This window comes from Cryptomeria japonica, chromosome 10 (assembly GCF_030272615.1).
Source record: "Cryptomeria japonica chromosome 10, Sugi_1.0, whole genome shotgun sequence".
NCBI lineage: Eukaryota > Viridiplantae > Streptophyta > Pinopsida > Cupressales > Cupressaceae > Cryptomeria > Cryptomeria japonica.
Window position 1 is genome coordinate 721,158,345 of NC_081414.1, and position 14,704 is coordinate 721,173,048.

Consider the following 14,704-nt stretch of genomic DNA (forward strand, 5'->3'; position numbering starts at 1 on the left):
AATATCAAAATTAATCTCTACCTATTCCACCATCATTACGGCTATGTTGTTCTGATGTCTGTTGTATCTGTGCGGTATCAAAATTAGAGGGTAGTTTGGCACCCTCTTGAGCAAGTCTCAGAAAATGAGCATCTACATTGTTTCGAAGGATTTTGTCAAAGAGTATATTGACCTTGGGATTGTGTTGTGCTCTTTCGATATCTTTAGGAGTTGGAGTGCTAGGATCTTCATCATTTGTACCTCCTCCAATGGCCTCATGGAAATCGTTGAGGTTTTCTTTCTCCTCTTCAATCTCTAGTTGTCTAGTTTTCGATCTGGTGTGAGCCATTTTGTTTGAAAGTTTTTTTTTTTGAGGTTTTTTTGATTTATGAGGGATGGTGATGAAATGTTTTGATGAGAGATAAGTGTTTTGTGAAATGTTTAGAAGATGGATCTCTAACACTAAAGGTTGGATGTTTAACAAAGTTCTTTGTGAATTGCTCTTGTGTTTTCAACAATTTGGATGTGATAAGGTATAGCAAGGTTTGAGATGTGTTACAAACCAAGCTGCATAGTAATGAGAGGATGCACTCATAAACTAGCTTTAACCCGCATAGAAATGCCTCTTAGGATGATTGATCCTAGATGTAGAGACACCCTAAAAGTGATTTTGTTGGTTAGATTTAAGCAATATTTAAAAGAACTTAGGACAAGACCTTTTTGTGTTTTGAGATTTGAATAGTTTTGTGATGTTGTGAAGGTAAAAGTGGATAGAATATGGACCTCAATAAAAACTTTCTGTCACAAAGGGGGTTTCTACTTCTTCCTCTCTCTCAAGGGTTGGTGGTTCCCCTCGAGCTACATTGTAGGTGATACATATTTTTGGAAAGAAAGCAGGGTTGATCTTTCCCCCTTTGTTTTTTGTGATAACTCAAGGCTCTATATTGAGTAAATGCTCTATTTTTCAAAGGCTCTTTGTCGAATTCGTTGGATTTTCCTTGAAGATATAAATTCATATGATGCAAGAAGGCTCTGTGTGAGAGAAAAATTTGTCTATTGATATAGAAAAACTTCCTTCTTTTGATAAGAGCTTTTGAACTCAATGGTCTCTTTTTCAATGTAGTCTTTAGATGAAGACTCCTTTTCCTCAAAATATGAGTGATGGTCATACAAATTGATACTTTGTTTCACTTTTTGTTGTTTGTTTTTGTTGGTCAAGGCTGATGTAAAATTGTGTTGGATGAATACTTGGTTTAAATTTGTTTTGAATTTCTTTGACAAGAAAACAGAGCAAGCACACAAGCACAATAATCTTGCCTCAAAAGGCACAATAGGTGTGGGTCTAGATAGACCCAATCATGAACTTTATTGAACCTTTTCAAATGTTTTGTAGGTTTTTCCAAAAAGCCCGAAGTCGGCTCAAATTGTTACTGGTCTGACACAAGACAAAGACAATTCAAACACACTTTGTCCCTAAGGTCAATGGCTAGTTGCTATATTTTCAGCCCACATCTTGATATTTCTTCTACTTTGGTACTACATACTTTATGAATCTTGTCGTGGCAGGTAAGGATGTGATATACTAAGTCTTGCACGAGAATAATAGATAGATGATCCCTATGATGGGGGAGTTACCACTTTTATCAAGCTACAAGTAGCCTTTCAAAACGTCCTGTTTCTACTCAAGGAAATATGTATGGTGAGTATCTTGGGAGCAAAACCATCTATGCTCTTGCACTAAACTTTTCACAAATATCCTCAATCAATAGAATGGGTGGGATTCTATAATAAAAGGTGTCTAGTAATGTTTGATGTTTTTGGACATAAGTTCATTCTGCAGTGACTCACTTAAGAGCCTTGTAACTTGTGGTGGGGCCCATATGTCCTTTCGACAAGTTACACTGTAGGAACAACTATACCCAAGGCTACAACTTTCTCTCTCACCTGATTTCTATAGTGGTTCGAAGGATTTACCGTGCGAGGTCATTCCCAAGAGTGATGTGTCTCTTGGCAGGCCTCTCTTAAAAATATAAATTTTCAAACGTTACTAACACTTTTCTCTTGTACCTAGGACCACGAGAGCCAAGGGAGAGGATAGTGTGTGTTAGAAGTACGACCACTCTACAAATTTTTTTGCACAAGTGTGCCAGACACCGAAAACACTTGTTCTTTTTAACTGATTTTATTGTAATGTGACTTAAATGCTATTTGGAGATGTTGCTCCAACAAACATGGTGTTCGTTTTAATCCTTCAAAGCAATATATTGTCTAACTAGGTAATGAAAAATCCTGGTCAACCAAATTGAAGCATGTTTGCTTTAAGGGAAATTTGATTTTGGAAACAAAACTTGACAAGTTGTTGGTTCTTTTTAACTTGCAAAAATGAAAATTGATTGTGATTTTTAAACTTTGCAAGAAAATGAAATTTGTTTGTTTTAAGCCCAAAATGCAAGATTGTTCCTAACTTGCAAGAAAAAACAAAGTTGTTTGATTGAGTTTGTGGTTCTTTTTAACTTGCAAAATGAGGTTCTTTTTAAAGCTCCAAATTGAAAATTTGATTGATTTTTTATAACCCAAATGAAAAGTGAAGTTGTTTTTAATCCAAAAGAGAAAGTGAGTTCTTTTTAATCCAACTTTAAAACAAAGCTAGAAAACAAAAAGAAATTAAACTTCCTAATTTAACTCTTCAAATCTTGCAAAAGAGTTAGCAAAAACCTACACAAAAAACAAAACAGTTAGTGAAAAGAAGTTTTTGGTGGACTTCTACAAGCCTAAATTTTTTTTATTTTCGGTTACAATATAATTTTTTACAACTCTCTGTTACAATAGCGCTACTCTGTGTAAACACAGAAGCGCTATTTAACACAAATACGCTAAATGATAGACAAGAGTGCTAAAAGAATGCCAAAGACACTATGAAATGGACAAAAGCGTTGAAAGAATCTATCAGACAATATGAAAATTTTGTCAAATAGAGAGTGCAAAAGTGCTAAACTAGTTGTAATAGCGCTATTTAACTTTCAATAGCGCTAATACATGGACAAAGATGCTAATCTACATACAAAAGTGCTAAATGAAACACAGAAGCACTAAAACTCCATCTTTCAAAGGCGCTAAAGCGCAACCTGTGTGACGATTTCAACAATTCAAAAAGTTAGTAGTTTTAACAAATCAGAAGGTTGTGTGTTCGATTCATGTTGGGTTCACCAAATGATGCTCTGCAAAAAGGATTGTTAGGAAACACAAACACACGACTCAAGAATCAAATGTTAGTGCTAGTATCATAAACAAAATACGATCCTAGACAAGAGTGCTAAAAGAATGCCAAAGACACTATGAAATGGACAAAAGCGTTGAAAGAATCTATCAGACAATATGAAAATTTTGTCAAATAGAGAGTGCAAAAGTGCTAAACTAGTTGTAATAGCGCTATTTAACTTTCAATAGCGCTAATACATGGACAAAGATGCTAATCTACATACAAAAGTGCTAAATGAAACACAGAAGCGCTAAAACTCCATCTTTCAAAGGCGCTAAAGCGCAACCTGTGTGACGATTTCAACAATTCAAAAAGTTAGTAGTTTTAACAAATCAGAAGATTGTGTGTTCGATTCATGTTGGGTTCACCAAATGATGCTCTGCAAAAAGGATTGTTAGGAAACACAAACACACGACTCAAGAATCAAATGTTAGTGCTAGTATCATAAACAAAATACGATCCTAAGCAAGCATATCAAGAGAGATATCAAACATTTAATGGAAAGCATGCAAAAACAAAAGAAAGATACAAGACCCCTCCAAATGCTTGCCAACATGTTCATAGTTGCTCCTCCCTTGTTCCTCTCCTCTCCAAGTTCCACATGAGTGTGGCCCTCAACTTTTTGCACTAATATGGAAGTCTTATGGAGATTCAAGATTTATGAAATGATCAAAAAATTATGTAAATGCAATCTAAATATGAGAAAGCACCTAATTAAGCTATATTGATTTTAACCAAAATAACAAATGTAGATTATGATTTGCTACTAAAATGCTCTCTTAAATTTTACTATAGATTAGATGCATACAAGATTTTTGGATCTGGATTATGAAGCAATGAGCTCTATTTATAGGAAAAATAGATAAATGGATTGTTGAGATTGAGTAATCTCAACAAGCCTCAAGATTGAAAGATTTATGATCCATGTGAAGGCTTTCAACCCAATCCCAGGATGACACAAGTCAACATGAGATGACTTGAGAGGAGAGGGAAGAAACACTAAATGATTGAGATGACATGAAGGTTAGCTTGGGAAATAAGGTTAAGTTTGAGTTGAATGAATAATGCCTTTATCCAATTGACAAACTCTTGTGCAAGAGTTAGTGGGGATAACCATGGTCAAAGTAATGAATGCTTGAAGAGACCCATGAGTTAAATGGAGGTTGAGTTAGAGGGAAAGTCTCTAACCATGTGGGCAAGTGGAATTAACCATTAATGGTTATGTAAGAGCCATAAATGGTCATGTAAGAACCATTAATGGTTTGGAAGATTGTAGGGGTTAACTTGTTGGAGACATAAAGCATTTAATGCTTTTCAAAGACTTTGGAGGCTTTGAGAAGTGACTTTAAGTTGCTTAGGGATGTGACAATAATTAGAGAGGGTGATTAGGATAATTAGGAATGGTTTAGAAGAATCTAGAATGGGTTTAGGATGCAAGTGGGTTTGTTGGGTGACAGAAAATAGGATTTTAATTAAAATAAAATTCATTATTTCAACTAAATAGGTGCAACTTGCATTTGGAGGAGAATGCAAGTGGGAGGGTAGTTTAGGGATTTAAATAAATGTTTTATTATTTATTCAAAAGAGGAAAGGGGGTTAAATTAAATAAATACGTTTTATTCATTTAATTGATTTAGAATATATCTTGATGAATTAATTTAAATAAATTAAATAATTTATTTAATTAATAGGAGAAGGGGTTGAGAATGAATTAATTAAATATTAATTTAATTAACTAATGATTGATGGTTAAATAATAAAATAAATAGTAAATATTCATTTAATTAAGTGGACATATTTATGTGACTACAGTAAATAGTTCAATCTATTATTTCTATTGTATCTAAATAATAGTTTGTATCTTTCCCTGAAGAAGTTATCTTCAGTTGAGCAAGTCTTGATTTTGTATCTTTCCCAAGGTTGTGCACCTTAGTCTATAAGTTTGGAGTAGTGAGCTCTTTTGCAGGAAGCCATATTCATTGTAGATAGTTACTATATATTGTGAGTTAGTTTCTCACCATAGTTTTCCTAGTTTGGGTTTTCCATGTAAAAATCTTGATGTTTTTGTGTGGGTTTTTTTTATGATTGAGTTGTTTACTTTTATGCAAAGTATTTGGATGAATTTTATGGCTCAAGTAACTTGTTGTGATCAATTTTTTGTATATGTTGGTTCACCCCCCTCTCAACTTCTAGTAGTGTTCAGTAATTGGTATCAGAGTTTTGTTTCCAAAAGAGACAACTTAACTGCTAAGGTAGAAATTGGATGTTGAACACTATGTTTGAAGAAGAATTGAATAATATGGATGATATGAATCAGAATGATTGGAATTATGTGGATGGCATTTTTGATATGGAAGGCAAAGTGAGATCTACATTGGTAGACTTGGATGATAGCAGAGGAAAAACATAAAAAAACATTTGAGAAGATTTCTTTTTTGAGAAGTCTAATTCGTAAAGGAAAGAAGGTCATTGATGAATTTGAAAAAAAGCCTGATGTAAAGACTAGATAATGTTCAATGCTTGAAGAATATATTGGCAAACTCTAGGAGGAAATGAAAGATGCAAAGGATCACATTGATAATGGATTAAAACTCAAAGGTGACAGTGAAGTGTTAGATGTTGTTCTCAATCCTTAGAAACAGAATAAAGACAAGAGTGAACTTGGCTTTGAAGAAGGTGAATTTTTCAAAAAAAAGACAAAGGAAAAGAAAAGATCAATGAGAACTCTAGCAAAAATTTAAAAAAAAACTTCGTTCTTGATCATCACTTCAGAAATTCAAGGAATGATCGAAGACCTCCTTCTATTCCTACCAGGCATAAATATTTTAATGGTAACTATTTTTCATGTATTAAATTTGGGCATAGAGCTGGTGAATGTAGAAATCATATCAAAAGCCAATCTTTTAATGGAAATTCTAGCAGAGGTGTTAAATCTTTGAATGAAACTTTTTACGCTTTCAAGACCTATGCACACAAAGTTGTTGATTGCAAAATAATTTGGGGATTTAAAAATACTAGAATGAATGACAATAAACCTCAAAAAGGTTTGTTATGCTATAATTATAACAAAATAGGTCATATTGCAAGACATTGCAGAAGAAAAACTAAGAAATGATCTGGAAAAGAAAATCAATATCAATGAAGAAAATGAGAAAGTGAAGATGAAATGGAAATTAAATGATAAGACTAGAGAAAATATTGAGGATGGATTCACACCTTATGTGGTGTATACCCTTCTTCCAACAACTAGCTCAAATAGTTTTGTCTGAGGAGAGCTTAACACATATCTTTTGTCCCCTCTTTGTTTGGTGCTAAGTTGTTCTCAAAATGGTAGAAGTGTGAAAGACATTTCCAAATGAGTTTAGGCAATTTTTATGGTTTAGAAATTTTTCGGTGACTTCGAGTATACAATGTATCAATTTTTTGAGAAAACCTTAGATGATGGTTATATATATTGCTTGTTTGGAATTCTTTTGTGCAAGTATGATTGAAAAGCTACAGAGTGTGAAGAGAAGTAAAGAAGATCAATCAAGGGTATTTCTCTTGTTTGTTATATTTTATAATGGAAAATCCTAAAATTATCATTGTTAATAGTGAGGAAAGACCTAGTTCTAAGATTTAAGCATTTATTTCAACAATGACTGACCTTGTTGGTGCATTTTCTGTTGTTCTCGACAAAGTGGTATGCAAAGAAGATATTTTCAGTTAAATTCATGTTTCTTTGGAAGGGTATGATTATAGAAAGAAAGACGGTGATTGTACCCCCTTCTTCTTTAGAGGAAGGATATTTTGATGAAGATAAAGTAATTGAGATGCTTGGGAGACCAGATGGCTTAAAAAGTGCTGGTGAGTTGTATCTCACTATTCCCTCTTATGATCAAGATACCATTGAACATGCTTGTGTAACATATTTGCTTTGAAACAATCATGTTCCCATAAATGTTGTTGATGTTCTTCCAAAAGTATTGGTAGAGTTGTCAATTGAGAATATGGCTATAGTTGTTAGTGATTATAGTGAACCTTGCATAGAAGGAAATGCGATAGAGAAAATGACAAAAAAGTGTCTAAAGGCACATCATGGTCTTAAGTTGTATTTGATTAATTTTATAAAAATGGTGGATAATGTAGCACAGTTGTATAGGTATTGCTTGAGGTGGCGTGTGGATACAAAACAATTCAAAGATGAAATAGACTTCATTAAGTCTTAGCTTACGAAGTGAGCCCATTCCTTCAATATTTACAAAGATGCTAATGGTGCAATGAGATCCAAGGGTCAAGATCTCCATTCTCATTCGTCATTGCGACATAAGCAGAGAGAAAATATATGAAGATGTTTTGTGTACTCAAGGATGCTATGGAATTATGGACTTGAGGATGCTAGGGAAAAACTATAACTCCCCCTAAGAAAAATCTCTAGAAAGCAAAGGAAAATATTCTGGAGATTTCTATTAGGGGTAGTTGTAGTTTTTCCCTTTGTAGATTTCTATTAGGATTATTTTTGAGGAATTTTTTGTTTTACCATCAATGACAAAGGGGGATATTGTTGCACATATGAATTTCATTGTTGTCAATGATGTCAAATTGATGTCAGTTTGTGTGGTTTGGTTGTTGATGGTGATTGAGATGTATTTCAATGAATATGTTCAGTGGAAGTACGTTCATAATCTTGATGTTTGGGTGTTTGGTGTATTTGGTTAGTGGCCTAGATTTCTATTTCTATGATATTATGCTACAAAATTGATTGCGCACATTCACATGTTGTTGATTAGAGGATATGGGATGATGATTTAGTGTGTTTTTCAGAAGTCTGGTGTTCCTTACCTAGTTTGGAAGTGATTTTGTTATCCTTGGTGATGCTCTAGTGAATTATGCCATGCTCTAGAATTTATGCTTGTACTGGATATGCTTCAGATGATCATGTAGATCAAATGTTAGTATTCTTAAAGTGTTGTACTTATTTTATGGCGGATCACTTGTTCTATTTTTGGGTTTAGGTTAAGACATTATGGATTGAGTTGATCAGTTTGTATCGGCTTATGCATATTGGTTTGAGCAATTGTGTGCAAATTTTTTTTATGATGATTGGAAGGTGTGCTGACTTGGTGTGAACCCTCACACATCTTTTTTTATAGTTATTGATTTCGATAAGTAACTTTGCTAAGTTGACTTGTGTTGTGACCTAAAAAATTGATAAATGGTTGAAAGTTGACGAAAATATTCCAACAAGATTATCCTATTACCTTAGTATCTTGAATGTGAACATCCAAAATAGGATAATCCAATCTCTCCATTCTTCAATGATTCTGTTGATTTGCTTTGAGATTCTATGAGTTTACATATAATCCTACATTTGATCCAAAAAAAAAAAAATACATCATTAAAATTTTTTATAGTGATAATGAATTTTTGTATGTAGTTGGTGTAGTTGGTTATAAAAAAGATCTATTTGTGGAGCCAAGAGATAACCCACTCTTGCAAGAATATATTCTCTTTTCTTTTCAAGTCTTGCCTTCTTTTTGACAATTTATGATTGTTGGTGTAATTTTTACTTCACCTTGGATATGTCTCTATCTTAACAAATGATATTACACTTATTAAATATGTTTACCAAGGATGAAAGTATGAGTGTTCCCAATCGAAGTAGATAATAATGACACATTCTTACTTTGAGTTGAGGTACGCAAATGTCACTGGTGCCCCATCAATCATTGATTGATGGTAGTTATGGTGGATCAACTCTTAACCTCATAATTAGACCAAGTTAATCAATCTATTATTTGATAGTTAAACTAATGATCACTAGAAATTTCATCTCTATGTGACCCATTTATATGTACTTTATTCATTTGATGTGTTGATTTGATTTGATTATTGATTTTCTATACCCTAGTATATCTTGTTTCTTTCATATTGCACAATTTATTTTATGCTTGCAACGATTTCCACTTTCTACATACACCTAGATACAAGCTCATATGATTATATTCTCACAGAATCTTACAATGATTGATAGAGTTGAAAAGTTAACATATTGCTAGGCTGGATTTTCTTTTAAGTGTTTTTCCTCATGTTGGGTACCATCTAAGGATTCTTATAGAAAGTTAGTAAAACATTTGTGGTTTCCTATGGCCCATTTTCGAGCAAGGGAAGGATTTCCACACAATTTATAGGGAATTTTCTTTCCTTCTCAAAGATTCTAATGGATCTTTGTCTTCTTGACATCCAACCAGGTTTAGTGGGGCTTTTCAATACAATGAGGCTTGGAAGATTTTTAACGTCTTTTCTGAAGCCACATGCTCCTAGCTCTCATTTTCCTAAGTTGTTGTTAAGTATAAATTTACCAATTGACACCAAATATAGTTTTTGGAAACCTTATAAGTAATCTGTCCACACATGCAAGAAAAGATTCCAATCTATATCACATGGTCATGGTTGATAGATTGGAAGTGCATTTGACCACTCCTTTCCTAAGGGTTATGTTGGGCTTTCTCTACATTTACCTATGATGTAAAACTTGAATGAGAAACAATCTTCCCAATCCAATTCATGGACTTAGAGTTGTAAGTTTCAAATAGAATGAAAACTTTCTCATTTTTCTTGGTGCACCCTTAACCAACATTTATTATAATAGATTTGATCAATTCAATTGAGGTTTGAAATCCCATGCACCTTTTTTGTGGAACTTTACCATTAAACACTTATTATGTTTGTATGGACTTGGACTATGACTTCTTCCAACCCTTTCATACCTTTCTCATGATAAATTGTTCTTCTAGGAGATTGTCACAAAATCCTTAATGAAATTCCTAGAATTTAGCATGTTTTCCAAGAGAAAATCATGCTATTTATTTGCAAAGATAAAAATCTACTCTTTTTTTCCAATAATTTCTAACCAAACTTTTTTGTTGTGTACAAAATTAAGTATTATTTCCAATGGTTTTTTGTAGATTCAAGTCTACACTAATATAGTGGCATTCAAAGTAACACATTGTTAAGCACTTCTTGAACAATGAGGTGATGACCCTTGCACTTTGGCAAGGGTTCCTCTCACCTCCTCATGCAGTTGGTCATTGTTCACTAAAATGCCTAAGGAGAAGGTATAATATCAACTAGCAATTGCACTTTGGTGTGCAATCGGTACGCCGAAAAGGTTTGAAAGGTCAATTATTGAAAATTTTGGTCTATTTTTTGCATACATAAATTTCGTTTGTGCAACACAAATTTGCAAAGAAAAGTGATAGCTTTAAATCAACTATGTATCCATTTATAGGGATGAAAACACAAGTGAAATAAGAAGATAATTAGGCTCCATTACTAACAAGATCATGTTATATTTGTAATAGAGAGAGGGGGAAAATGACTCTACATAAGAGATAAAAATTGAAAATAAATATGTACAATTGATTAGAGGAATCAACATGAATCCCCAAGGACTACATCAATCACAAATATACAATCAATATCCCCTCGTAAGAGAGAAAGAGAAAGACTATGGATCACCCACAAATTAACTATTATGTGAATTGTAGGTTAGAGAGAGAGAGAGAGAGAGAGAGAGAGAGAGAGAGAGATCAAAGAAGAGGGAAATAGGGAGAGGGAGAGGGATGAATGGGTATAGAGAGACATTTTTAGAGATAGAAGGGAGAAAGGAAGATGGAGGTAGAGATGAAGATATCAGGAGAGGGAGAGATAAAGATAGATATATGGATATAGAGAGGAATAGATAAGAGATATAGAGGAAGTGAGAGGGGGGGAGGGAGAGAGAGATAGAGAGATGGACAAATAGAAATGAAGAGAGGAAGAGAGGAACAAGGGAGATTGAGAGAGGAGAGGGCAGAGAGATGTAAAAAAAGGGATTGATAGGGAGAGAGGGAGAGAGGGAGAGAGAGAGAGATGGCGAGAGAAAGAATGCGAGATAGATAGATATAAATTGTGTGTGTGTGTGTGTGTGTGTGAGAGAGAGAGAGAGAGAGAGAGAGAGAGAGAGAGAGAGAGAGAGAGAGAGAGAGAGAGAGAGAGAGAGAGAGAGAGAGAGAAGAGGGGGAGAGAAATCTTAATATATAGAGGGAGAGGGAGATAGAGGCAATATAGAGAGATAAAGGGATAGGAAAAGACATAAAGAGATAAGGAGATAGAGATAGAGAAAGATATGGATACAAAAAGAAAGAAGTGAGAGGGAGATAGGGAGAAATAGAGAGATAGAGATGAAGGTAGAGATGAGGGGAGAGAGAGAAATCTCAATAGATAAAGTATTTGTGATATAGATATAGGGGGTTATTGAGAGACAAAGAGAGATATGGATGAGTGAGAGAGAGAGAGAGAGAGAGAGAGAGAGAGAGAGAGAGAGAGAGAGAGAGAGAGAGTTTAAATGACCACAAAAGTAAATAGTGGACTCCCAATATTATGATTTGCCAAAAAATATTGTTAATCAATAAATAACATACAACTTGTATGAATGGATCTAATAGATGGTATAGTGATCCTATATTTTATTATAATATTTGGATTTACCCCCACCTAATTTAGTATTGTGATGATTTTTAATTGTCACCGTAAACTGTGTTTTTCCATGTTTAGATGCAATCTTATTCTAATTTTAATGTAATCCTTTGCTCTCTTCTTCCTGGTGATATATTACTAAGTGTGATCTAAAATGTCTTGATGCAATCTTATCAGTTATAATAATAATTAATTATTATCACACTTAATAATCTATCATCAAGATGAGGAGAGTGAAGGATTACATTACAAACATAAACTTTAAAACAAGCAAGGGAAGAGAAAGGGTTAAGAGTCCACATGGAAAGATATCAACATTGTCAAACTAGCGGGTCCAATTCCTTATTCACAATATTGACATATCTTAATAGATGTACTGATAATGGATAATGAAAATCCTTATATGTCAATCAATAACATGATTCATGAAATTGCACAAATTTTTGTACAAGACCTACATAACTTGCACATCTATCTTTATTGAAAAAATGATAACACAATATTTTAAAAATACCAAAATAAAAAAATAAATTATATCTTTTATAATATTTAATATTAAAAAGTTTCAAATTAATTAATATACTATATAATTGATAAAATTACCTTAACATGTATAATTTATTACTAACTTTTAAAAATTAATTTTACTTTTTATTAATTTACAACAAAATTTCCAAAATAAAAATAATCTATTAAATTACTATAAATAAATATATAATAATAAAATACTTTTCAAAAATAAAATAGAAAATCTATTTTTAATATACTCTCGATCTTTCATCAACTGCCTATATTGCAGAATCGGTAAATTTGAACGATTACAGTAAACAAGAAAAACTGATACTTAAAAAATACTTAAAAAATAAAGGACATTAACCAAATCGTATTAAAAAAATGCAGTCATTAATGGAAAGGCCAAATTAATGCCTAAAAACGTGCCCTAACGTTTGTCCACCCCGTATGAACATGAGTTTATTTTTCGTCTTTTATTTCGCACGGGGGAAGGGGGAAAACATAAAAAAAATGCAAGTGGATCGTTTTGAAACAGGCGGAAAAACAGTGAAAGGTTTACATGAATTTCTATGTACAAATAAATACACACGAGGAGAGAGAAAATACGCAGACGAATGGGATTGATTAAATCGTCTTGCATCTTTCTACTGCGTTAACAATCATTGATTTAACAATGTTTGATTTAAAAAAAGAGGTCGTCTCTTTCAAATAATAACAATGTTTGATTTAAAAAAAAGTAGAATGGGATTGATTGAATCGTCTTGCATCTTTCTAGTACGTTAACAATCATTGAGTTAACAATGTTTGATTTAAAAAAAGAAGTCGTCTTTTTCAAATAATAACAATGTTTGATTTAAAAAAAAGGTCGTCTCTTTCAAATAATAACAATGTTTGATTTAAAAAAAGAGGTCGTCTCTTTCAAATAAAGATATGCCTTCCGCCTAATTATTAATAGTATTGTTGATGTATAGTGGTCGCTGTGGCCTCAGTTCTGTTCTAGTTTGGTGAGCTCTTTCTGAAAGGGCCAAAACAAATTAGATATTTGAAGGATGATATGGTAAAGCCTCTGTATAACAACTCTTTCAAATAGCAATACACCTATATATCCATATGTGATCTGTGATTAACTTCTAAAAGTTTCAGTCACCACATTGTTACATACATGTCCTTTTAGAGTTATTCTGGTTTCAAAATGTACTAATGTATCACGGAAAGTTGATTAACATGAAATTACGGATGCATTACAGACTGTTGATCGTGAAAATTATGACTATGATTTTTTAAAAGTGTCAATCACACGCATGATTTTGAAACCAGAATAGCTAATGGGTAGGGTTTTTTACTGAAAAAAGAAAGTGCTGGGCATGCTTTGGCACAGTTGTCCAAAAAGCTTAAGAAACATTGCAGTCCCAAATACATGTTTGTGGATTTATTTTTCAAGAAACCCACTTGATGAAATTGATGTTAGGAAGGAGCCATTTTATGGTGAATCAACTTCCAAGAATTAACTTGTGATATGGCCTGGCAGATCTGGACGAAGCAGGGGTGCTGCCCTTCAAAGGGGTTTCTGGCCAGATTTCCCTTTCGAATGAAAAGCAACTATGAGACTTGTCCAAATTTTAAAAGTTCATCTTGAACTGGTGACGGCTCAATTGCACTTCAACTTTAATTTGAGGCCGTACAATCAATTTGGTAATTGTTGGGAAAGTTTCATATATGTTTGGAATGCTTTTTCATTGCTATCAATATTGTCAAACAGAGACATGAATAGAATCAATCATTATAATTTTGAGGTCATATAATCAGTTTGTTAATTTTTGGGAAAGTTGTGCTTCATATATGGGAGTTTGGAATGCTTTCTCAGTGCTATCAACATTGCCAAACAGAGACATGAAGAGAATCAATCATTATAATTTATATTTTTGCTGTCTTCCTCGTCCCTTTTAAATATCTCTCCCCCGGTAGTTGAGCACGTTTCAATTGTTGTGATAGGAGTTGTTGATTTAATGTTCAATTTTTTTGACAACATTGCACCAATAGTTGTGACTTTAATACCCATACTTGAATGAAATGTACCCTTAGTTGTAAAAAGCAACCAATCATGTGATGCCACATCAGCTGCACAAATATGGGGGCCCTTATGCACAACTATCGGTCTCACCTTTTTTTTGGGCTGTTTTGGACACCTTGGCGAAAACATGCTGATGTGTCGTTGAAACCTTAGTTATAAATAGGGGGCTTGCCAAATAAGCTGCTGTAAAAAATTGAGAGTGATTTGAAATTTCTACATAAGATTTTGAAAAATACGAAATTAGAATGCTCAACTACTCGAAAAAGAAATAAAATTGAATGAGAAAAGAAAAATATGTTTAAATGAAGAAGGATAAGGATACGTGCACCCATAGTTTAACTGCATGGCGAGTCTCCTAACCTAAATCATAATTAGGTGTGCAA